The sequence below is a fragment of the Pelodiscus sinensis genome, chromosome 1 (assembly GCF_052426305.1).
Source record: "Pelodiscus sinensis isolate ZL-2025 chromosome 1, ASM5242630v1, whole genome shotgun sequence".
Classification (NCBI taxonomy): Eukaryota; Metazoa; Chordata; order Testudines; family Trionychidae; genus Pelodiscus; species Pelodiscus sinensis.
The window spans coordinates 259,382,751-259,407,337 of record NC_143052.1 but is presented as its reverse complement, the minus strand read 5'-3'; the positions used below and the strand labels follow the sequence as shown (position 1 = coordinate 259,407,337).

The window sequence follows — 24,587 nt, the reverse complement described above, 5'->3', positions numbered from 1 at the left end:
TCACATTTTTGGATACTAATTCCTTTTAAAACCGAAAATGATGGTGCCAAGACATAAATGCACCTTGCCAGCACCATGGAGCAGGAGAGAGGACAGGGGCAGGTCTCCCATAGTCCCCGACAAAAACAGAACCATGCCCGGAGGAAATCCCCGGTGTGGGAGGTCCAGAAAGTGCCACTGACTCCGGCCCTGGGAAAGAGGCAGTCAAGTCCAGCATATGATCGTCTACCAAGATACATAAGTCCAGTGCAGGTCTTAAACTGCTCTTTGATGCCAGACACTTTCAAAGAGGCCCGAGACCTGATAGAAATCTCAGAGTGCGGGACAAACCACTGACACCACCAGGACTGCACCATTCAAGGGGAAAGCCTCCTATGCTCCGCTGACCACAGTCCACTGAGTGGTACCCAGACAGAGCTTCTTCCTCGGAGGGTCCTCTATCGTTGGCACAATATTCCCCACCCACTGGCACGGCAAGAGAATCCAGCACCAAGTGCTAGACTAGCACCGAGGGATCGGCGTTTGACACAGAGGTCAGTCTCCAGGTCAAGGTCAAGATCTAGGAGCCTGAGGCACTGCTCCCTTTTCAGGCCTTCTTGGCTCCGGTTGGGGTCCTGAACACAGTCCCTCGGCACCAGTAGAGTGGGGTCGGCAGTGGTACATATGTGCTGATATAGCAATACCACTCTAGGGGGCTCCACAGCCAAACTTACAGGAGCTGGTAAGGGAAAAGCTTCCGATCTCCGTGCACATAGCACATGTACACCTGAATTGGAATGGATGTGAACAAAACATCTCGAAGAACACCATTTACAAGAACAGGTGTCTTATTTTTTGGAAATGATCCATCGAGAGGGATGTAGTGGCCTTTGTTAAATTAAGGCATGCACCTATAAATTGGATATTTTGTGTGGGAGAAAGCATTGATTTGTATTTGTTTATTTGTGGGCCAATATGTTTGAATAAGTTTCTTGTGATTGACAGAGAGCAGCAGGAGCATGCTTTGAGGAGGCAGTCATCCAGGTCAGAGAACAGGATGATGGTTTACTTCCTCTGGTATTCTATGATGATAGCCAGAACCTCTGAGAAGACCCTCAGCGCCATAGAGTCCAAAAGGGAGTACTTTGTATTTTGTAGTGTTGTGAACCTACAACAAATCGGAGAAAATGTCTATGAGCTGCATGGATGGAGATATAAATTTATGTATCTTGCAAGTCGAGGGACTAGAACCAGTCATCCTATTCCAATGCTGATATAATAGTGGCAAGCGTTACCATCTTAAATGTCTGTTTCTGAACAAATTTGTTGAGTTCTCGCCGGTCTAATATGGGTCTCCAGCTTCCTGATGTTTTTTCCGTCAGGAAGTAATGCAAGTAAAACCATTTCCCCTTAAATTGTGCAGGGATTGGTTCGATGGCCCCTATGTGCAAGAGGTGTTCTACCTCTTCTTGAAGGAGATTTTCATAAGAGTGGTCCCTGAAGAGGGACTGGGATGGGGGAGAGAAAGGGGGTAGAGACACAAAGGGAATAAGATAGCCTTTTTCAATTATCTGGAGGATTATTATCAGAGATTATACGCTACCAGCTGTTAAAGAATGGTAGCAGTTGGTAGTGAAAAAGTTTGGTTTGCAAAGGTAGTGTTGGAATAGACAAGAGGCTCTCACAACCCTCGACCTACTGTTCAAATGTGCTTATTGGATTGCTGCAAGTATTGTGAGTTAGTAGAGGGAAGGCATCATTATTGGTTTCTGCCTCTGCTGTTCTGTTGGTGTTGATCTTGTCTGTTATAGTATTGAGCATAAGAAAGGTATCGAGGTCTAGAGCAGGGCTGATACCTGTATTGTTTCCTTCTAGATCACAGGTTGTGGATCCCTAGAGCAGTGTTTCCCAATTTTATTTGGCCACAGAACCCTTTTCAGCTTAAAATAATTTCAAGGAACCCCTAGGAAACCCTAAAATTTGGCAAGCAAAAAAACAAACAAACAAAAAAAACCCAACCAAACCCCACCCGTCAGAATTGGTCGAGCAATTTAAGAGGGGCGGGGCAATGCCACATTCTCATGGAACCCTTACTTTTGCTTCATGGAACCCTGGGGTTCCACGGAGCACCAATTGGGAAACACTTCCCTAGAGAGTGAAGCATTGCTCTGGAATCCTTCATTGAGTGCAGAATTTCATTGGTATTTGCTGCAAACAGCTTCTGGCTGTCAAATGGAAGATCTTCCACAGCCAGTTGGATTTCTCTCGGAAAGGGAGTGGAGTTAAACCATGAAGCCCTTCTCATGCCTACCGCTATTGCTGAGATCATGCGGCAGTATCAGCAGTATCTAACACAGCATGCAGGGCTGTTCTGGCGACCATGTGACCCTCTGATATCAGTGCTTTGAACTGCTGTCTTTTTCCTCAGGAATGTCCATAATAAAGTCATTAAGTTTGGTATAATTTCTGTGGTCATATTTACGTAATAAAGCAGTATAGTTGGAAATACAAAATTGTAAGGAGGAAGATGTGTAAACTTTACGTCCAAATGTATCAAGTCTTTTGCTATCATTGTCCAATGGAGTGGATCAGAATTGTTTCAGCTTGGTTTTCTGTTGTGCAGCTTCCTCTATGAGAGGGTTGTATACTGGGAGGGTGAAAAGAAACTCAGAGCCCTTAGTGGAACATAGTACTTCTTGTCTGTTCTTTTGGAGGTAGAAGTGATTGATGCCGGGGTTTGCCACACTATCTTTGCAAGTTCCATTATTGCTGTAGTGCTACTTTAGAGGGCGTTACTAAGTGCAATATGTCTGTTAGTTTATATTGGTTTTTGTTGACCTCCTGGAGGGGAATGTTTAATTCAGCAGCCACACGTTTAAAAAGATCTTGAAAATGTGCAAAAACTGGTAAACAAAAATAAGAAATAAAGGTTACATTCAATGAATAATTTATTCACCGTGAACAACTTAACTATTTCTACCACTGGGGAACAACCAATATAGACTCCATTCATTCAGCTATATTAAACATAAAGACCTTTTTTTTTTTTAGGAATTTCAGACAATATTATCAGAGCTTGTTGAATGGATAGGATGGGTATTTTGTGTGGGTGCAAAATCACGAATAGATGCTTAAGGTTTTCCAGTTAATTGTTTATTGGGGTTCCATTTGTATAGCACAGACAGGAACTATCTATTTTAATTTTAGGTAAAAACACATATTTTTCTATGAAATACCAAACTGGATAAATGTCAGTTTAGGATTCAAGCTGCTTCCTATAACAAACATGTCCTTCCTCTTTAAAACTGTTATTCTACCATCTTAGAGTGCATCTACACTGCGCTGCTATTTCGGAATAACTAGCATTATTCCGAAATAACAATGTGAGCATCTACACAGCAATTTTGTTATTTTGAAATAATATCGATATAATGGGCGGCTTATTCTGACATCTGTAAACCTCATTCCATGAGGAATAACTCCTCTTCCAAAATAGTTATTTTGAAATAGCTGCCGTGTGGACTGTCCACTGCTGCTATTTCAAAAGAGCTCCCCACCAGGCCATTCTAAGTAATTTATCCCCAGTGCTTTTTAGGGCTCTAAATTGAGATAGTGTGTCCACATTAGGGGAACCTGCCTTGGACTAAGTTTGGGGATTTCCTGTAGTGTGGATACTCTATTTCAAAATAAGCCATTTTCAAATACCTATTCAGGAATAACTTATTTTGAAATAAGCTGCAGTGTAGACATACCCTAAGTGAATTAATGGACAACAGTAATACAGTTTTAACATCTGGATACATTTGTGATGCATCAGTGCTCAGCTAACTTTAGAACAGATAAATGACTTTGGGGGGAGTGCATTTAGAATTGCCATTTCTGTTCCTGTGGAGTGCCAGAGGACATTTTTCTAGGTTCTAGAGGACTTAGCTAGAATTATCATAGAATCATAGACCTGGAAGAGACCTCAGGAGGTCATCAAGTCCAGCCCCCCGACCAAGGCAGGACCAGTCCCAACAAAATCAACCCAGACAGGGCCCTGTCAAGCTGAGACTTAAAAACCTCCAGGGATAGACATTCCACCACCTCCCTAGGTAACCCATTCCAGTACTTTACCACCCTCCTAGTAAATAGTTTTTCCTAATGTCCAACCTAGACCTCTCCCACTGTAACTTGAGACCATTGCTCCTTGTTCTGCCATCCATAGCTACTGTGAACAGCCTCTCTCCATCCTCTTTGGAACCTCCCTTCAAAAAATTTAAGGCTGCTATCAAATCCCCTTTCATTCTTCTCTTCTGCAGACTAAACAAACCCAAATACCTCGTCTCTCCTCATAGGTCATGCGCTCCAGCCCCCTAATCATTTTGGTCGCCTTCTGCTGGACCCTCTCCAATCCGTCCGCATCCTTTTTATAGTGGATGTACTCCAGAGTATAGTGGACACAGTACTCCAGATGTGGCCTCACCAGAGCCTATAAAGGTAAATAATCACTTCTCTAGATCTGCTGGCAATGCTCTTCCTAATGCAAGCTAATATGCCATTAGCCTTCTTGGCTACAAGGGCACACTGTTGACTCATATCCAGCTTCTCATCCACTGTAATCCCCAGGTCCTTTTCTGCTGAACTGCTACTTAGCCATTCGGTTCCCAGCCTATAACAATGCTTAGGATTCTTCCGTCCCAAGTGCAGGACTCTACTCTTGGCCTTGTTGAACCTCATCAGATTTATTTTGGCCCAATCCTCTAATCTGTCTAGGTCACTCTGGAACCTATCCCTGCCCTCCAACATATCTGCCTCTCCCCCTAGGTTACTGTCATCCACCAACTTGCTGAAGGTCCATCCAACCCTTTATCTAGGTCATTAATAAAAATGTTGAACAAAACTGGCCCTAGAACCAATCCTTGGGGCACTCTGCTAGAAAACAACCACCAACCTGACATCCAACCATTGATCACTACCTGTTGGACTCGACAATCTATCCAGTTTTCTATCCATCTGACAGTCCATTTATCCAATCCATACTCCCTTAATTTGCTGGCAAGAATATTGTGGGAGACTGTATCAAAAGCTTTGCCGAAGTCAAGATATATTACATCCACTGACTTTCTCATATCCACAGAGCCAGTTACCTCATCATAGAAGCTAATCAGATTGGTCAGGCACAACTTGCCCTTTGTGAATCCATGTTGACTATTCCTGATCACTTTCTCCTCTTCCAAATGCTTCAAAATGGAATCCTTGAGGATCCCTTCCAAGACTTTTCCGGGGACTGAGGTAAGGCTGACTGGTCTGTAGTTCCCTGGATTGTCCTTCTTCCCTTTTTTAAAGATGGGCACTACATTTGCCTTTTTTCAATCATCCAGGATCTCTCCCAATCTCCACAAGTTTTCAAAGATAATGACCAAAGGCTCCCTCAGTACCCTCAAATGCAATAAATCCGGACCCATGGATTTGTTTATATCTAGCATTTCTAAATAGTTCCTAACTTGTTCTTTCCCCACCAAGGGCTGTCCACCTCCTTCCCATACTGCGTTGCCTAGTGCATTTGTCTGAGAGCTGACCTTGTCCTTGAAGACAGAGGCAAAGAAAGCATTGAGTACTTCAGCTTTTCCCACATCATCTGTCACTAGGCTATCTCCCTCATCCATAAGGGCCCCACACCCTCTCTGATCACCCTGTTATTTCTAACATTGCTGTAGAAACCCTTCTTGTTACCCTTCACATCCCTTGCCAGCTGCAATTCCAATTGCGCTTTCACCTTCCTGATAACTCCCCTGCATTCTTGAGCAATATATTTATACTACTCTCTAGACATCTGTCCAAGTTTCCACTTCGTGTAAGCTTCCTTTTTTGTGTTTAAGCTCACCTAGGGTGTGTCTAGACTACATGCCTCCTTCGACGGAGGCATGTAGATTAGCCAGATCGGAAGAGGGAAATGAAGCCGCGATTAAAATAATCGCGGCTTCATTTAAATTTAAATGGCTGCCCCGATCTGCCGATCAGCTGTTTGTCGGCAGATCGGGGCAGTCTGGACGCGACGCGCCGACAAAGAAGCCTTTCTTCATCGGCACAGGTAAGCCTCGTGAAACCAGGTTTACCTGTGTCGATCAAGAAAGGCTTCTTTGTCGGCGCGTCGCGTCCAGACTGCCCCGATCTGCCGACAAACAGCTGATCGGCAGATCGGGGCAGCCATTTAAATTTAAATGAAGCCGCGATTATTTTAATCGCGGCTTCATTTCCCTCTTCCGATCTGGCTAATCTACATGCCTCCGTCGAAGGAGGCATGTAGTCTAGACACACCCCTAATGTCCTCGGTAACCTAATCTGGTCGCCTACTATATTTGCTTTTCTTGCTGCGCATCGGGATGGTTTCTTCCTGTGCCTTTAATAAGGCTTGTTTAAAATACTGCCAGCTCTCCTGGACTCCTTTCCCCTTCATGTAAGCATCCCAGGGAATCCTGCCCATCAGTTCTCCGAGGGAGTCAAAGTCTGCTCTTCTGAAGTCCAGGGTATGTATTTTGCTACTCTCCTTTCTTCCTTTGGTCAGGATCCTGAAATCTACCATCTCATGATCACTGCTTCCCAGGTTGTCACCTACCTCTACTTTCCCTACTAGTTCCTCCTTGTTTGTGAGCAGCAGGTCAAGCTGCGCATGGCCCCTGGTCGGTTCCTTCAGCACTTGCCCCAAGAAGTTAGCCCCAACATTCTCCAAAAAATTTCGTGGATTGTCTGTGTACTGCTGTATTGATCTCCCAACAGATGTCAGGGTGATTAAAGTCCCCCATGAGAACCAGGGACTGTGATCTGGAAGCATCTCAGTTGTCTGAAGAAAGCCTCGTCTACCTCATCCACCTGATCCAGCGGTCTATAGCAGACACCAACCACAACATCACCCCTGTTGCTTCCACCTCTAAATTTAACCCATAAACTCTCCCTCTAAGTACTGGAGCTCCGAGCAATCATACTGCTCTCTTAGGGTATGTCTACACTACAGCGCTAATTCGAACTAACTTCGTTCGAATTAATTAATTCGAACTAACGCATCCAGACTAAAAAACTAGTTTGAATTAGCGTTTTGCTAATTCGAACTAGCATGTCCACAGTAAGTGGACCCTGAACCAGGGTTAAGAATGGCCGGAAGCGGTGCCGGCAGAGCATCAGATGAGGACTTAGAGCGTGGAGCTGCTGCCTCAGGCTAGCCGAGGCCTGTGCTTAAAGGGACCCGACCCCCACCCTGGACAGACAGTTCTCAGGGGTACCCCGCTTGCAAAGCAGTCCTGTCTTGGAGTGCCCTGAGTGCCCACACTGGGCACATCACAGCACTCAGCCATCAGACTGGCTGCACTTGCCGCAGGCTGCCATCCGAAGGGGGGGTCAATCAAGGGGCTTCAGGAGAGTTTCCACCCTGAGGAGCCCGCAGAGCCAGCCCAGTCCTCCCCATCGGGGGCTCGTACCCCATTCCTCCCTCACCTCCTTCCACTTACCCTTCCCTAGCCCCCCTTCCTGATGTACAAAATAAAGAAAACGTGTGGTCAAAAATAGAATCTCTCTTTATTGAACAAAACTCGGGGAGACTGGGAAAAGGAGGTGGGAGAGGGGAAGAGAGAGGGTGGGAGAGGGGAGGGTAACTAAATGATCAGGGGTTTGGAACAGGTCCGATATGAAGAGAGGCTAAAGAGACTGGGAATTTTCAGCTTAGAAAAGAGGAGATGGAGGGGGGATATGATAGAGGTCTATAAAAGCATGAGTGGGGTAGAGAGGGTGCATACAGAAAAGTTCTTCATTAGTTCCCATAATAGAAGGACTAGAGGACACCAAATGAAATGAATGGGTAGCAGGCTTCAAACTAATAAGAGAAAGTTCTTCTTCACAAAGCAAATAGTCAACCTGTGGAACTCCTTGCTGCAGGAGGCTGTGAAGGCTAGAACTAGAACAGAGTTTAAAGAGAAGTGAGATCAATTCATGGAGGTTGGGTCCATGGAGTGGTATTAGCCAGGGAGTAGGAGTGGACTCGACAATCTATCCAGTTTTCTATCCATTTGACAGTCACAGGAGTGGTGTCCCTGCCCGAAGTTTGTGTCCTGCCCTAGATGGCCACTTTCCTGTGCCTAGTGCGGAGGTCGTGGATGAGGTCCACGATGTCTGCACTAGACCAGGTGGGTGCCCGCCTCTTGCGGTCCTGGGCAAGCTCCCGGGAGCCGCCAGCCTGGTCCCAGGAAGAGGCGGAGGGCTGGGGGGCATCGGGTGGCTGGCTCGAGCCGTGCCAGGTGCAGGGTCTGCTGGCTGGGTGCTGGCAGGCTTGTACCTGGCACGGGCACCGTAGCCAGCCCGTGCCCCTTTAAGGGGTCCGGGGCCAGGAGGGGGGCAATAGAGTTTCCCTGGTGTTGGCCAGAGTGGCCGCCACGGAAAGCTGGGGAGGGCTAGCCTCCCACTAGTTCGAATTAAGGGGCTACATACCCCTTAATTCGAACTAGTAAGTTCGAACTAGGCTTAGTCCTCGTACAATGAGGTTTACCTAGTTCGAACTAAGTGCTCCGCTAGTTCGAATTAAGTTCGAACTAGCGGAGCGCTACTGTAGCGCCTATCAAAGTTAATTCGAACTAACGTCTGTTAGTTCAAATTAACTTTGTAGTGTAGACATACCTTATACACAATGCAACGCCTCCTCCTTTTCTCCCCCACCTGTTCTTCCTTAACAGTTTATACCCTTCCATGACAGAGCTCCAGTCATGTGAGTCATCCCACCAAGTCTTCATTATTCCAATCAAATCATAGTTCTTCGACTGGGCCAGGTCTTCTAATTCTTCTTCTTTGTTTCCCAGGCTTCTCGCATTGGTGTACAAACACCTTAGATAACCAGTTGATCACCCTGCCTTCTCCATCTGAATCTGGGGTCCTCTTTTGTTGCTCGTTCTTCCTTGTGATTCTTTCCGGTGTCCGACTTCCTCACTTACCTCAGGGCTTTAGTTACTGTCCCTCAACGAACCTAGTTTAAAGCCCTCCTCACTAGGTTTGCAAGCCTGCCCATGAAGATGCTCTTTCCTCTCTTAGGTAGGTGGATCCCATCTCTTCCTAGCAATCCTTGTGCCCGGAACAGAGTCCCATGGTCAAAGAAACCAAGAATTGATCATCATAGGAGGGAAATAAATGCTAATGTTGTTCATGCTACTCCCATTTAATGATACTAAAATAATGTACCTATCTTACTGTGAATATACAAATGCTTATGGTCATTAACTGAAATTTGAAATAAAAAAGGCATTTTAAAAGAAAAAACTCTAGATGATTATTACATTTTAAAGATGCTAGAATTATTGTTGAATTGTAAATATTCTGATTTCAAATTGCTGTATGCCAATTTTTTCTACAGTTTTTATTTATGCACTACTTATAAAAATACTCCAAAAATACATCTGTGGGATACACTTCAAAATGCAACCACGTTTGAGATGTTTTCTCTGATAAATTGTAATGTTTCAGTATTAATCTTTTCTAGCACATAAATATATAAATATACAAGGCCAACAAATAGCTGACTATAAAAGTGACCTTAGTTCCTTGTCCTTGTGGGGGCTGAGAAAACTGATACAAATAAACTAGTGAACCTATCTAGTTTCTTGAATCCTTTGGAACATGTCATCTGTTTTCATAGCTGCAATTTATATTCATTGTTCCCTAATCAAGAATTGTGAATCAAATAATTGTATCAACTGTGTGTTGATATTATAGAATGTCCTCACATGAAGTGCATAATGCCAGACCAGTACAGGAAGAGGTTAATAAAATGACCCAACAGGTATTAATCAGTTCCACTCCACAGCACTTTTCAGCAATGCTTCAACAGGAAGGAAAGGTCAGGAAAGGAACATAAAATAAAAGTAAGGAAGCAGATAATAGACCATCCTGTCTGCCCGAGTAAAACATTTTTTCTATGTTTAGAAGTCAATGGATTCTAAGTGCCTAAGTACAGAGACTTGTCTGTGAGGCTAAGTCCACGCTGCAGTACTATTTTGGGATGCCAGAGGTATCTTGAAATAGCTATCCCATGTCTTAACAGCAAGCCCATTATTTCGAAATATAATGAACTTGCTATTCTGATGTCCCTGTAAACTTCATTCCATGAGGAGTAAGGGATGTTTCGGAACAGCAGATTATTTCAAAATTTGGTGCTGTGTAAACAGCACCAAATTATGAAATAAGCTATTTTGAAATTGACTCAAAATAAACTATGCGATTTTCATAGCTCAATGCACCCTAAGAGAGCAGGAACAACGTGTCTTTCCTTTGTGCATGAGAAAGCAGGCTGAGCATCCCTGAAGAAAGGAAAGACCTGGACATCAGCTTTGTACAACCCTTTCCCTGAAATGTTTGCACTGTGAAAACACAAGCAGTAAAAATTTGGGTTCTTCATCAAGTGGCGTCCCTGTGGGTGCTCCATTCAGGTCTCAGTGCGTCTTCGCACCGCTGATCAGAGATTTTTGGTGAGCGGTGCCCCTTGCACCATGCCTCCTCATAGTTTAGTCAGTTAATGACTGTTTTCAACGTTCACTTTTTAAAACGTTGCCTCCACAGCTTTTTCTTCAACATGCTGGGCTCTCCCGGCTTTAAAAGATGCAACTCATGTCGAGATTCAATGTCTATTTCTGACAGCCATGCCTCCTGCGTTAAATGCCTGGGAGAGATTCATGTAGCACGTAAGTGCCAGCACTATCAGAAAATGATATCCAGAGCCAGAAAAGACCTCAAAATGCAGCTCAAAAATCTCCTCTGGGAGAAGTCCCTACAACCACCATGGGACAAACTGAGGAGACATGGGGATGGCAGAAGCCAGTTGACAGGGTGGCTTCACCACCCTGCAAAGGCTCACAAGCTTCACAGGCTTTCCCGGCACGCTCATTACCAGTGCTGCCCAAGGCCTCTCATTCCCCAGTGCTGGCAGTCTCTGGTATCACGGAGAAATGCAAGTCTGCACCAGCCAGAAGAGCTGACTCAGAACCCAAGCACGCCACATTGGTCAGTGCTGCTGAGGCAGTGGCACCTACGAAGCCGCATATGCCACCGCTCCCACCAGCTCCCACAGGCACCTCTACAGTGCCTGAACAGACCATCCCTGGTCAGACTGAACTCGACCACGCTCTGGCACCGCAGCATAAGAAAGTGCTGCGTAATATGCGGCACTTACAAAAATCTCCTGAGCCAAGCTCAGATCAGGAACTTGCTCACTATGCTCCTCAGTGGTGTCTTATACCTAGGGGCACACTCATATGCCAGAAAGGGCTCCCCATTTTCCTACGCAACTCTCACCAAGAACTAACTATGGCAGCAGACATAGGAGCAGATTTTCATCATGCCATTCATCTCCATCGGGATCAATGGCTTCCTGGCATTCATATCAGGATCATTCCCTACAACAACATCTCCTATGACCCAACCAGCTATAGATTTATCCTCCACAGTAGTTTCAGCCTCAATGGCCCCCCTGGGAACCATGGCAAGGATACTGGCCATGTTCCTCCCATGCTTACCACTCAAGAAATATAGCTCCTACATTACAGCAGCACACAGCTATGCACTCCCCGACCATATCCGTGCATTCCTCACTATCTCATCTGCCCTCAGTAATAACACAAGCAGGCTCCAATGATAATGATAACTTACCTCATTCGGACTCAGAGAGTTCTTCACACAGCCCCAGATCCACTAGAACAGATGAGGCAGTTTTTCAGCTATCGCCCTCTTCACCGGCAGACGATCTAAAACAATTTCAATAATTATTTAAACGTGTAGCTTAATCATAGGATATTACACACCAAGAGGTACAAGACAAGCAACACAAATTACTGACAATACTACAACCCATGGCATCCTCAAAGATAGTTCTACCCATCAACAAAGCTATTTTGGAGCCATCAGACATGCTTTGGCAAACTGCAGCCTCTATCCCCCAACAAACCGCAGGGCGTACAGAGAATATTTTGTCCTTGCAAAAGATATGGACTTCTTTGCACATCCCCAGCCAAACTCACTGGTCGTAAACTCAGTTAATCACAAGGCTAAGAACCCACAATTTAAGTCTACATCCTGCAACAAAGAGCATAAGTGACTTAGCACCTTTGGCCACAAGGTATACTCTTCTGCCACCCTCCAATTCAGGATATCAAATTATACAGCTCTCCTGGCTAACTATGATCATGCCAACCATGCTAAACTACAGGACCTTCCTGACATTAAGAGACCACACCTTCAGTCCATCATTAAGGAGGATTTATCTATAACAAAAATGGCCTTCCAGACTGCAATGGATGTGGCTGACACGATGGCTAGGGCCACAGCTGCAGCAATTGTAATGGGTAGGGCCTCGTCTGCTGTCATCAGGGGTCCCAAAAGAATTGCAATTGAAGGTGGAGGACCTCCCCTTTGATAGAAAACAGCTATTCGCCACTAAGACAGATGAGGTCCTACACTCAATGAAGGATTCTTGTACCACACTCTGAACTCTTGGGATATAAACCCCACCTAAAAAGAAATGCAAGTATACCCCCTACAAAAGGCCAAGGGACTATAATTATAACTATTACAGACCACAGAAGAAGCTATATAACAACAGGCCCAAGCAACACCCTAACAGGAGGCGGACGCAGCAAAACCAGTCCTCCACCACTCAATTGACTTTGCACAAACAACATTATTTAGTCTTGGTCGGGGGTCTGAGCGACTACCCCACAGATTCAGTGCATTCCAATGTCACCTTCCATCACCGCCTGAGACCCTTCTACCAACATTGGGTCCAAATCACTACAGACAAATGGGTCCTGGAAATTATCAGATTGGGTTGCACAATCCCCTTCACATCCATGCCCCCTACCAAACTCCCTACCCTGTCCCTCTTCAGGGACCCATCTCACAAGCCCCTATTACAAAAAAAGAGGTGCAAAAGTTACTTACCCTGGGGGCAATAGAACCTGTTCCCACACTATATCGAGGAAGAGGGTTATATTCCAAATATACGCTAACAGCCAAAAAAACCAAAAAACAAACCAGGGGGATGGAGACCAATATTGGATTTCAGGAAACTCAACAAGTTCATCCTCAACACAAAATTCAAGCAACTATCCTATCTTCACTGGACAAAGGGGACTGGTTCTCAGCCTCAACCTTCAAGACACATATTTTCATGTAACCATCTACCCGGCCCACAGGAGATTTCTCAGATCGTAGGCCACCGAGGAGCAGTATAGGGTTCTCCCTTTTGGTCTTTCTATGGCCCCTCAAGTGTTCTCGAAGACACTAGCCGTAGTCACAGCCTTACTCAGAAGACAGAACATCGTCATCTTTCCCTACCTCGATGATTGTCTTATCAAGGGCTCCACCTGTCAACAAACTATAGTCATGACACCTGCTACCAGGGAATGTTTTTCCCAACTTGGCCTGCTTATCAATATACACAAGCCCACCATACAGCCCACGCAAAAGATTGGGGTGCTCCTAGATTCAGTGACGGCAAGAGCCTATCTGCCTCCACAAAGATTCAAGGTGCTCTGCAACCTCATTTGGGGGATCAAGCATACTCCCTTTTCCATGGTCCGGACATGCCTCCATGCCTACAGCATTGGCTCGCAACCACCTACATTCCAACCCAACACAGCCTCCTGAGGCATCTCATACTTCTTCCACCAGTACTACAATCTCTTGACTGGTGGACTTCTCCAACCAACCTACTTGCCAGTATATCCTTCCACCACCAAGATCCATCAGTAACTATAACAATGGACGATCACTTATGGGCTTGGGTGCCCATTGTGGTATAAGGTCAATACAGGGCACATGATCCCAATGGCAGAGACACCTCCATATCAACATCCTGGAGCTCAGGGTTCATTCGCAATGCATGCACCCATTTCCTTCCCCTGATAAAGGGCAAAACCATTCGTGTCCTCACGGACAACACACTCTCTATGTTTACATCAACCAACAGTGGGGTGCTTAATCATGCTCACTATGTGCAGAAGCAATCAGATTTTGGAACTGGTGTATCAGGAACCACAGAACTCCAACTACATTGAATTTACCAGGACAGCAGAATGTGAGGGCCAACAAACTGAGCAGACACTTCTTGGAACAACATACATGGGAGATCAATACCAATATTCTCCTCTCAGTTTTTTGCAAGTGGCATTTCCCAGCTATAGACCTTTTTGCAAGAGCACTCAACCATAAATGCCACCATTTCTGCTCCTGAGCAGGACTGGGCAAGAGGTCAGCTAGGAATACCTTCACTATCCGCTGGACGGCTCCCCTACTTTCCACCTTTCCACCAATCCCTCTACTTGCCAGAGTGATCAACAAGATCTGCTCTGATCAGGTCACAGTAATTCTAATAGCCCCCATCTGGCCAAGAAAACCCTCGTTCCCTTACCTACACTACCTCTCGCTAGATCAACCCATTCCTCTCCCTGCGGTGCTGAAACTTTTAACGCAGCACCATGGCAGGACATGCCATCTGAACATCAAAACTCTGAAACTCACAGCATGGCTTCTCCATGGTTCCAGAATGAAGAACTTACCTGTTAAGACAGGGTCTAACACATCATACTGAACAGTCAATGGCCCTCCATGAGAAACACCTACCAAAACAAATGGACACGTCTTCAAAAAAGGTGCATGACATGCAACTTACATCCCAATACTGCCCCTATACCTACCGTGCTGGAGTATCTCATGGACCTCAGCAACACGGGTCTGTCTATCAGCTCTATCTGTATCCACCTGGTAGCAATCATGGCATTCCATGAATCTGTAGATGACTTATCTCTCTTTGTGTATCTGATGGTGAAGCAATTCCTCATGGGCCTGCAGAAAACCCGCCCAAACCTGCGCGCCCCCCTGCCACTGTGGGACTTGAACTTGGTTCTTGACATGCTCACCAGGCCACCCTTTGAGCCACAAGCCACTACATCACCACAATACCTGCCCACGAAGGTGGCCTTCATAGTGGCAATAACATCAGTAAGATGGGTAGGTGAAATTGCAGCCATCATGGCCGACCCACCTTTCACTATCTTTACCAAGGATAAAGTTATACTCAAGCCTCACTGGAAGTTCCTCCTGAAGGTCATATCTGATTTCCACTTAAATGAACCCATTTACATACCTGCTTATTTTCCTAAACCTCATACCTCCTCCAAGGAGGCCATCTTTCATAAATTAGATGAAAGATGAGCAATTGTGTTCTACCTGGATAGAACTAGGGGAATGAGAAAATTGGATAAACTCTTTGTAACTTGGTCCACATACAGGAATAGCTGTCTTGGCACATCTATCCAAATGGATTGCCAGCTGTATACATACAGCTTATGAATTTCGTGGCAAGCAGCTGCCACAGATTATCAGGGCTCACTCCACCCATATGATGGCCACAACAACGGTCTTCCTAAATAACGTACCATTGGTGGACATTTGTAGAGCAGCCACATGGTCCTCCCATCACACTTTCACAACATTATGGCCTACAGAAAAGACCAATACCCTACACATCTCTGGCAGATGTGGTCCTTCCTTCCTCTACATAAATGACTCCAATGCCCACCACCTGCTTCTGACTCACCTGAGTGGAGCACCCACAGAGACACACATCTTGAAGAACCATCATTACTGCACCGGGTGAGTAAACTTTTTCATACAAGTAAATGGAGATAGTTAAGAATTGGTAGGGCTTGGATATTTACATTCTTTCTTTACGACTTTTGCTGAGCCTCTTAGACAGCTAGTGGCAGGACCTCACATCAGTCCGTCTTAATATATTGTGCTTCTGTCTGTATATAGACCACTGCATGTATCAACTGATATTGCATAACAACATATTTAATATGTGGTGCTTAAAATAGTTTGCATACCCAATGGGAATTAGAGATGAGTGTGGTATATAATCATTCCTAAATATGCCATTTACTTTTAACAGTTTTGATATTCTTATTTTGTTCAAGCTGCAGTCTCTGTTGCTTTTGCCTTTTCGGTACACAGGAGATGTGGATAACAGCCTGACTTTCATTAACTTCCCATGGGATGCAGTCTGTTACTGATGAACAGATTGGCTTTAAGATAAGCCCTTTATTAAGAATGGAAACTATGGTACAGAAGTCAAGTAAAAAGCATCTTACTGTAGCTTGTCCTGGGCTCTTTTGTTTTCTCTGTCCCAGTATATATCCTGTTGCAGAAAGGATCGTACATTTGCAGAAATGTTGATGGTGCCCAGAACACCCTTCTTAAGGCTCTGGGAGGGAGCTTGTGTGCTAGGTACAGGCTCTGGAATGGGCCAGGGGTTGGGATGCAGGAGGGGGTATAGGCTCTAAGAGGGAGTTAGGAGTTAGGGTGCAGGAAGGGGTAAAGGGTTGGGCTCTGGGAGGGAATGTGGGTGTGTGGGAGTCTGGGGTGCAAACTATAGGCAGAGTCTGGGTGTTGGCTGCAGGTTCTTGGCTGGGGTATCAGGATGGAAGTGTAAAACAGGGCGAGGGGTGCAGACTCTGGGAGGAAATTTGAAGGATAGTGAGTGTGAGTGGGCAGTGGGTGTAGGAGAGAGTTTTGATGTGGATGGAGGTACTGGGGAAGGGGGTGTGAATGTGGCACTTACCTGGGGCAGCTCCTCTAGTAATGGCTCCCAGGCTCGGGGCAGGGGACAACACGTGGAGATACACACACCCTGGAGCTACAGGGACATGCCAGTAGCCATGCAGAGGTAACATCCAAAAGCTGTTCTAGATCTGCTGCATTACTGGTGGGGGAGAGGGGTGGGCTGAACCATTTAAAATCACTCAGGGGCAGCAAGTGTGCTAGGGGACTGCACGTAAGAGCCAGGGAGAAATCCAGCCCTGAACTTGGCATAAAGAGTGTACAAAAATTTGAGATCACTACACTTTGTGGAAGACTTACTCTATAGCAGTGGTTCTCAACCTTTTTGGGCTCAGGACCCACTTATAAATATTTATGGCCTGTCCTGACACAGTAAAACATCTGGTATTGGATGCCCTGGGTTAGTGCTAATCAGATTTTGCCCTCTGAGAGGGTTTGGTCCTGCCTGGCATTCGCTCCATAGTAGCAGCTCTTGTGCTGTGGGGATGGCTGGGCTTGGCTCTGCTCCACGTGTTGCAACTTACTGAGTCACAGTGCCACTCAGGTTTTCCCTCATCTTCCTCACTGCACCGTTCACTCAAATTTGGCCTATCTGGATTCCCATCATCATGATATCTGGGATAAACTTGGTGCTGGGACCCCCAAAGGTTGAAGTGCCTAGAGTAGAGAAGCAAGCCCACCCAGCCCAATAGGACATCAAAACAGACATATTGGGTTAGATCAAAGGTCCATCTAGCCCAGTATTCTGCCATTGGTCAGTACTAGGCACTCCAGAGAGAATGAACAGCACAGGTGAACAATGAGTGATCAATCCATCATTGCCCATTCCTACCTTCTGCCAGGCAAACATAATATTAATACTACCCAGATGGGACTTGAACCCACAATCGCCAGCTCTGGAGACTGATATGATAGAGGTCTATAAAATTATGATAGGTATAGAGAAAGTGAATAAGGAAAATATATTTCTTCTTCGGGTCATGTTCCTGTGGGTGCTCCACTCTAGGGTGTTGGGCTTGTCCTGGCACCGCAGGTCAGAGATTCACCAGCCGTGGTTCAGCCAGACCGCACATGCCCAGCAGCAGTGTGTGCTGTTTGCGCTGTTTGTGAGTTTGCACACGGTCCGGCTCCTGCCAGTTCCTCCTAACCGTTCACAGTCGCAGGCGGAGCAAACCCCTTCTTTTCAGTCTGACCAAAGGAACCTATAAAGAAATTATAGTTAGTGAGACAAAACTTGATAGTTAGTTATAATAGTAGTTATTTAGTTCGTTCTAGTTCTTGTTTAAAAAAAATTTTCCCTCAGACTACGAGTTATAGTTTCCAATATGCCGGGGTCTCCCGGTTTCAAGAAGTGCGCAGCATGCCGCGACACGATGCTGGCATCAGATGGACATTCAACGTGTATAAAGTATTTGGGCGAGGGTCATATCCCTCAGAAATGCCCATACTGTTTGAAGCTGACGGCTCGGGCCAGACGCAACCGTGAGATGCGGCTTAAAATGCTTCTCTTCAGCAAGACATTGCAGCCTGCTGATACTGAGCCGCCAGACTGACAATGTCTTCAGAGCCAACAACGGACAAAAAGGCAACCCCCCCTGACACTCATTGTCTTTGCAAAGAGCATGGGTGACAAGCCAGGTACCTCGGGATCGATGATATCACGGCATGTTGACAGGTACAAGACAAGCCACAGCATATCAGAACCAAGCCCTTCCCGCCATGGGAAAGCAACTCTGGCACTGGTCCCAGCCCCAAAGCCTGATTCTGCCCCGGCGCCCATAAAACCAAAGTCTACAGCACCGATAACTAGGGCTCCGTTGGCGGCGGTCCCGGCAGACATCTGTATCTACAGCAGCACCAACCCATACAGCTCTGGGGTCTATGGTACCAGCTACTCTAGCACCAGCTACTGCAGCACTGTCTCTGGCACCATTACAGAGCAGCTCATCCACACTGACATCGGTTCCGACCACTATGACGGCACCAGGACAATGGCACAGGGCACTCTTGAGTCATCGACACCGCACATAACAGAGCTGCCTATACTTCAGTTGGCGGCACCGGTACAGCACATGTCCCACTCTGGCGCATACCCTTCTCCAGTGCCGGGAAAAGCCAAACAGAAATCTAGAAGGCTGATAACACCTTCCCCAAGTCCAGAACTGGCTGTCTTTTCCCCTCAACCGCAGTCACCAGCCTCTGTCTTTTCAGTGCCATTACAACAGGAAAGCCACATTACTCTTATGCCCCAACAACATAGATCCTCACCACGGTATTCACCATTACCACAACTATATCACAGGCATTCACATTCTCCATCATATACCATAGGTAGATCTCATTCTCCTCGATCACCCACACACTCTTCGTGTTCCAGGTACCTCTATGACACTGCAAGGAGATACTCGCCAGACTATTCCCCAATGCAGTGTTACCATGACTGGTACCACTGGCATCATAGAAATATTTTGTTTCCTCAAAGGGGATGGAATATTTGTTCACACCCCTGCAACCAAATTAATTGGTAATTGATGCAGCCCAACAAAGAGCCAAGACGCCACAATACAGAAACGTCGCTTCTAATGAAGAGGCTAAACGGTTAGATCTCTTTGGATGAAAAGTTTATTCCTCTGCTATGCTGACCATTAGGATGGCAAACTATGCCGCCCTCCTTTCTAACCACAACTTTGATAATTATACAAAGTTAGTGACACTATTGGAACACCTACCTTAGGACAAGCGGCAAATTCTAAAATCAGTAGTCCAGGAAGGCTACGCGGCCTCAAGGACGGCCTTATAGATTTCTCTGGACATTGCAGACACAGCAGCTTGTACCACGGCAACATCGGTGGTCATGAGAAGATCATCTTGGCTGCAGTTGGCCTCAGTGCCTATGGAGCTACAGGCCAAAGTCAAAGATTTCCCCTTCGACAGGCAGAGTCTCTGCCTAAAATACTGATCAAGTTCTGCACTCGGGCAAAGACTCCAGAACAACTCTGAGAACGCTAGGGATGTACACGCCACCATATCATCCTAAGCATCACACGCCTTACTACAAACAAGAGACCTTTCCCATATTCTGTACCTAGATATAGGCTCTATGACCAACAGCAGTGCGGCAGACCTTGACAACAGAAGCGCCAGCTGCAGACAGGTAGAACGCCCAATCCTCAAAACAACAGGCAGCCAGTTTGACAGTCTGGTCGAGGGACTGCAGACCATTCCCCTGACATATCACCTGGGATCACAGAAGTTATTTCACCATCACCTAAGACCTTACCAACTCAGATGGTTTGCCATCACCACCAACCGGTGGGTCCAAGAACTGATAACATCCGAATACTTGATTCCACTTCTTTTTCTCTCTCCTACCTCCCCGCCATCCCCGTCCCTCTTCAGGGTCCCATCTCATGACACTCTCATAATGCACAAGGTCCTACAACTCATAGAGTTTGGGGCAGTGGAGAGAGTGCCCAAACAATTTCAGAGCAAAGGATTCTATTCTCGTTATTTCCTCACCTAGAAGAAATCAGGAGGATGGAGGCCTATTCCGGACCTTCAATGTCTCAACCGGTATCTCCAGAAACACAAATTCAAGATGGTGACTTTAACTTCTATTTTCCCAGCACTAAACACAGGCGACTGGTTCACATCCCTCGATTTGCAGGATGTGTATTTCCATGTGATAATACATTCAGCACACAGACGCTTCCTCAGGTTCATCATAGGCACGTAGCACTTTCAATACAAGGTCCTTCCATTCGGCCTAACGTCAGCACTCAGGGTCTTCTCCAAGACATTGTCAGTGGTTGCTGTGTATCTGCATCACCAGGGTATCATGATATTCCCGTACATGGATGATTGTCTAATCCAGGCGCATACATAGGATCATATGTTTTGTGTCACCGAAGTCACAAGAAACTTATTTTCGGCTCTGGGTCTCGTAGTCAATGTCCTGAAGTTTTCATTCATACCACAAAGGTCCCTCGAGTTCATTGGGGCACGGTTAGATTCTACAACAACCAAGGCCTATCTTCCTCAGGAAAGAATCCACAAAATACAGAATCTTGCACAGACACTTTCTATCAGTCCCAAGGTGCCGATACATACCGGTCTGCAACTCATGGGACACATGGCCACCACAACATATGTGGTGCAACATGCGAGGTTATACCTCAGATGCCTCCAACATTGGCTGGCCTCAATCTATCATCCCGGCAATGAAGGCGTACACATACTAGTAACCATACCATCGATGGTACGACAATCCCTAACATGGTGGACTTCTCCTACCAGCATGCTCTCAGGTGTTCCTTTCCACCGTCCACAACCCACAGTCCAAATTACTTCGGACACATGTCTTCTAGGTTGAGGAGCCCACTGCGTGGGCGATTATATTCAAGGACAGTGGAATGCACAGGAGGCCCTTCAACATATGAATTTCCTGGAGCTCAGGGCAGTGTTCATGCAAGATATTCCTACCAAAGATTTGCTGCCAGATGGTTCAAATCCTCACTGACAACACTACGACGATTTACTATATCAACCGATAGGGCAGATCCAGATCCAAGTCCCTCTGCACAGAAGCCACAAGACTCTGAAACTGGTGTGTATGCCCCAGAGTCAACATTATAGGCACATATCTCCCACCATTGCCAATGCCCTAAACAGGCATTTTTTCCCCCTAGCACGAGTGGGAACTCAACCCAGCTGTAACCCATTCTCTATTTCAATGATGGGGATACCCCACTATAGATCTGTTTGTGACACATCTCAATACAAAATGCCCGAAATACTGCTCCAAAGCGGGTCTGGGGCCAAAATCACTGGGGGATGTATTTCTAATAAACTGGAGTTGTCATCTACTCTATGCCTTTCCTCCCGTTCCGCTTCTTCCAAAGGTACTGGAAAAGATTGCCAAACATGGAGCCAAAATCATACTGATAGCCCCATTCTGGCCCAGACAGACATGGCTTCTCATCCTCCTACAAATGTCTCTCCAATCCCCATATTACTTGCCAAAATGACCCGACCTTCTGACGCAACCAGGGCTGTCAATGATACACCCCCAAATCGATCAACTACACCTCACTGCATGGCTCCTAGCTGGTTCCACTGAACAGAAAACTTCTGCTCCCATGAGGTGAAACATGTACTAATATATAGTAGACGCGATTCAACCCGAAAAACTTACCTGTATAAATGGCATCGTTTTCACTCCTGCTGTACTGCCAATAGTCTCGACGCGATGTCCATTCCAATCCACCATATTCTGGACTATGTACTTCACTTGCACCATCCAGGACTGGGACTCTCATCCATCAAAGTTCATCTCTCGGTGATCTCTGCACTTAGACAATTGCTTGAGGGTTTTTCAGTATTTGCTCAACCAATGACCAAACGTCTTTTAAAAGACATAGCAAATCTATACCTTCCACACTGAAAACCTCCTGCGCTGTGGAATTTGGAACTGGTTTTGGACACTCTCACATATCCACCATTCGTGCACTGAGCTACCTGTGACATTGCTACACTCACCATGAAAGTTGCCTTCCTTCTAGCTATAACGTCGGCTCGACGGGTTGGGGAATGGCTGCTCTAACAGTCCACTCTACATGCTGTTTACCAACGAAGGAGTAATACTTCAATCCCATCCTAACTTTTTACTGAAATTTGGAATTCCATATTAACAAGCCTATAGTACTCCCAACTTTCTACCCTGAACCACATATCTCTAGCCATGAAGCCCACTTACATACCTTAGATATCCGTAGAGCCATAGCTTTCTACCTCGAGAGAACGCGCCTTTTCCATCAGTTGCAACATCTCCTATTATACACAGGCGAACGAGCTAAGGGCCAACCATTGTCATCACAGCGTATTTCTAAGTTGATTGTAAAATGTATTACAACATGCTATTCATTACACAACAAGCCAATACCTACCTCAATGAATGCTCATTCCACCAGGGCAACATCTATCTCAATGGCCTTCCTTATAGGCGTCCCACTGCAAGACATTCGCTGCACAGCAACCTGGTCCTCGGACATGACATTTGCTAAACATTATGCTATCGATGCTATTGCTCGGGACTCAGCACTGGCCTCCACAGTACTTTCCACAGTAACGAAATCCTAATTTCAGTCCCACCTCCATACATGAGGCTACTGCTCTGTACTCACCTAGAGTGGAGCACCCATGGGGACAATACCTGAAGAAGAGCAAGTTACTCACCTTGTGCAGTAACGATGGTTCTTTGAGGTATGTGTCCCCCTGGGTGCTCAACGACCCATCTTCCTCCCCACTTCGGACTCTCTGCTTTATATTTTTCAGGAGTGAACCGATTAGGAGGAACTGGTGGGAGCTGGACCACGCACAAACTCACAAACGGCGCGAACAGAACGCGCCGCTGCCGCGCCTACGTGGTCTGGTTGAACCACGGCTGACGAATCTCCGACCTGCAGCACTGGGATGAGCCTAACACCTAGAGTGGAGCACCCAAAGGGACACACACCTTGAAGAACAGTCTTTACTGCACAAGGTGAGTAACTTCCTCTTACTTATTCCCTTAAGAACTAAGAATCACCAAATGAAATTAATAGGTAGCAGGTTTTAAACAAACAAACTGAAGTTTTTCTTCATGCACTGCACAATCAACCTGTGGAATTCCTTGCCAGTGAATGTTGTGAGGACTAGGAATTTAACAAGATTTAAAAATAACTAGATAAATTCATGGAGATAAGGTCAATTAATGACTGTTAGTCAGGATGGGCAGCAATGGTGTTCCTAGCTTCTTTGTCAGAGGCTGGAAATGGATGACAGAAGAAGGATCATGTGATGATTACCTGTTTCTGTTCACTACCTCTGGGGCATCTGGCATTGGATCCTGTTGGAAGACAGGATGCTGGGCTAGATGGGTCTTTGGTCTGACCTGGTATGGCTCTTCTTATGTTATTATGCCTTATCCACTAGGCCACTGGGTCACAGGAATGCCCGGCTTGGTTTGAAACATTCTGGCAATCCAATTCTGGGTCCTCATTCATTGAGAAAACTTGTTCTATAGTACATTTGTACTTGGGAAAGTCACTTATCTGTCTCTGCCTGTTTCCCCATTTCTAAAATGGAGGTGATACTTCACAAATGACTCACATTTCTTTATGTATGTGTACGGCTTTTTTCATAGTGGATCCCTGATTTTAGTTGAGCCCTCTTTGTGTTAATGTAATGCTAACACATAACCACTGGGCCTATCAACATTTCAAACACTATCAACATTTCAAAAGAAAATAGTGTGTGTCATTTAAAACTTTTCACAAAAACCTCTGCTGTCTGCAGATTATTCTTATTTTTACACAAATGTAAACACCTAAAATCTAAAATGTTTTGGCTGGACATTGAAAATTTAATTCAGATAGAGTGCTTCGAAGCCATTCCCACTTGATTTCATCTCTCTTGATGCACTGCCTCCCTTCACCAAGGGTATGTCTAGACTACATGGCTCTGTCACCACAGCCACGAAGATTAGTTTACTAGACATACCCAAATGAAGCGGCGATTTAAATAATCACCGCGTCATTTAAATTAAAATGGCAGCCGCGCTGAGCCGATCAGCTGTTTGTCGGCTCAACGCGCTAGTCTGGACACTCCGCGGTCGACATCAAAGGCATTTATCAACCGCCCTGGTAAATCTCATCCCATGAGGCATAACGGGGCGGTCGACAAATGACTTTGATGTCGACCGCGGAGCGTTCAGACTAGCATACTGAGTGCATCATGAGAGATTTAGTTCAATTAGAGACTCCGGCCTATAAAGGATAATGGAAGCATGTGGCAATGTAGTAACTAATGTAAATTTTTCCACAGGGAGGGGAGAAAACCTCCATTTCTGATGAGTTCTAATAATAATCCATTGCACAGTTGACAAAGGTAAAATTTTAAAAGGATTTATTAACAGTGATGCTTTGTCCAAAGTTAATATGCAT

At 45.7% G+C, this 24,587-nt stretch overlaps 1 long non-coding RNA gene across 1 annotated transcript in view; it reads right to left on the bottom strand.

The window, feature by feature from the left end:
* LOC142826454 (uncharacterized) overlaps window positions 1–23,996 on the bottom strand; it is a 34,526-nt gene extending 10,530 nt beyond the window's left edge. Inside the window, exons 1-3 of the long non-coding RNA XR_012900579.2 lie at window positions 21,800–23,996; window positions 14,544–17,807; window positions 11,638–11,732 (exon numbers count right to left, since the gene is read on the bottom strand). This is a non-coding gene — a long non-coding RNA (uncharacterized LOC142826454). The remainder of the gene's footprint in view (window positions 1–11,637; window positions 11,733–14,543; window positions 17,808–21,799) is intronic.
* Between the last annotated feature and the right edge of the window lie 591 nt (window positions 23,997–24,587).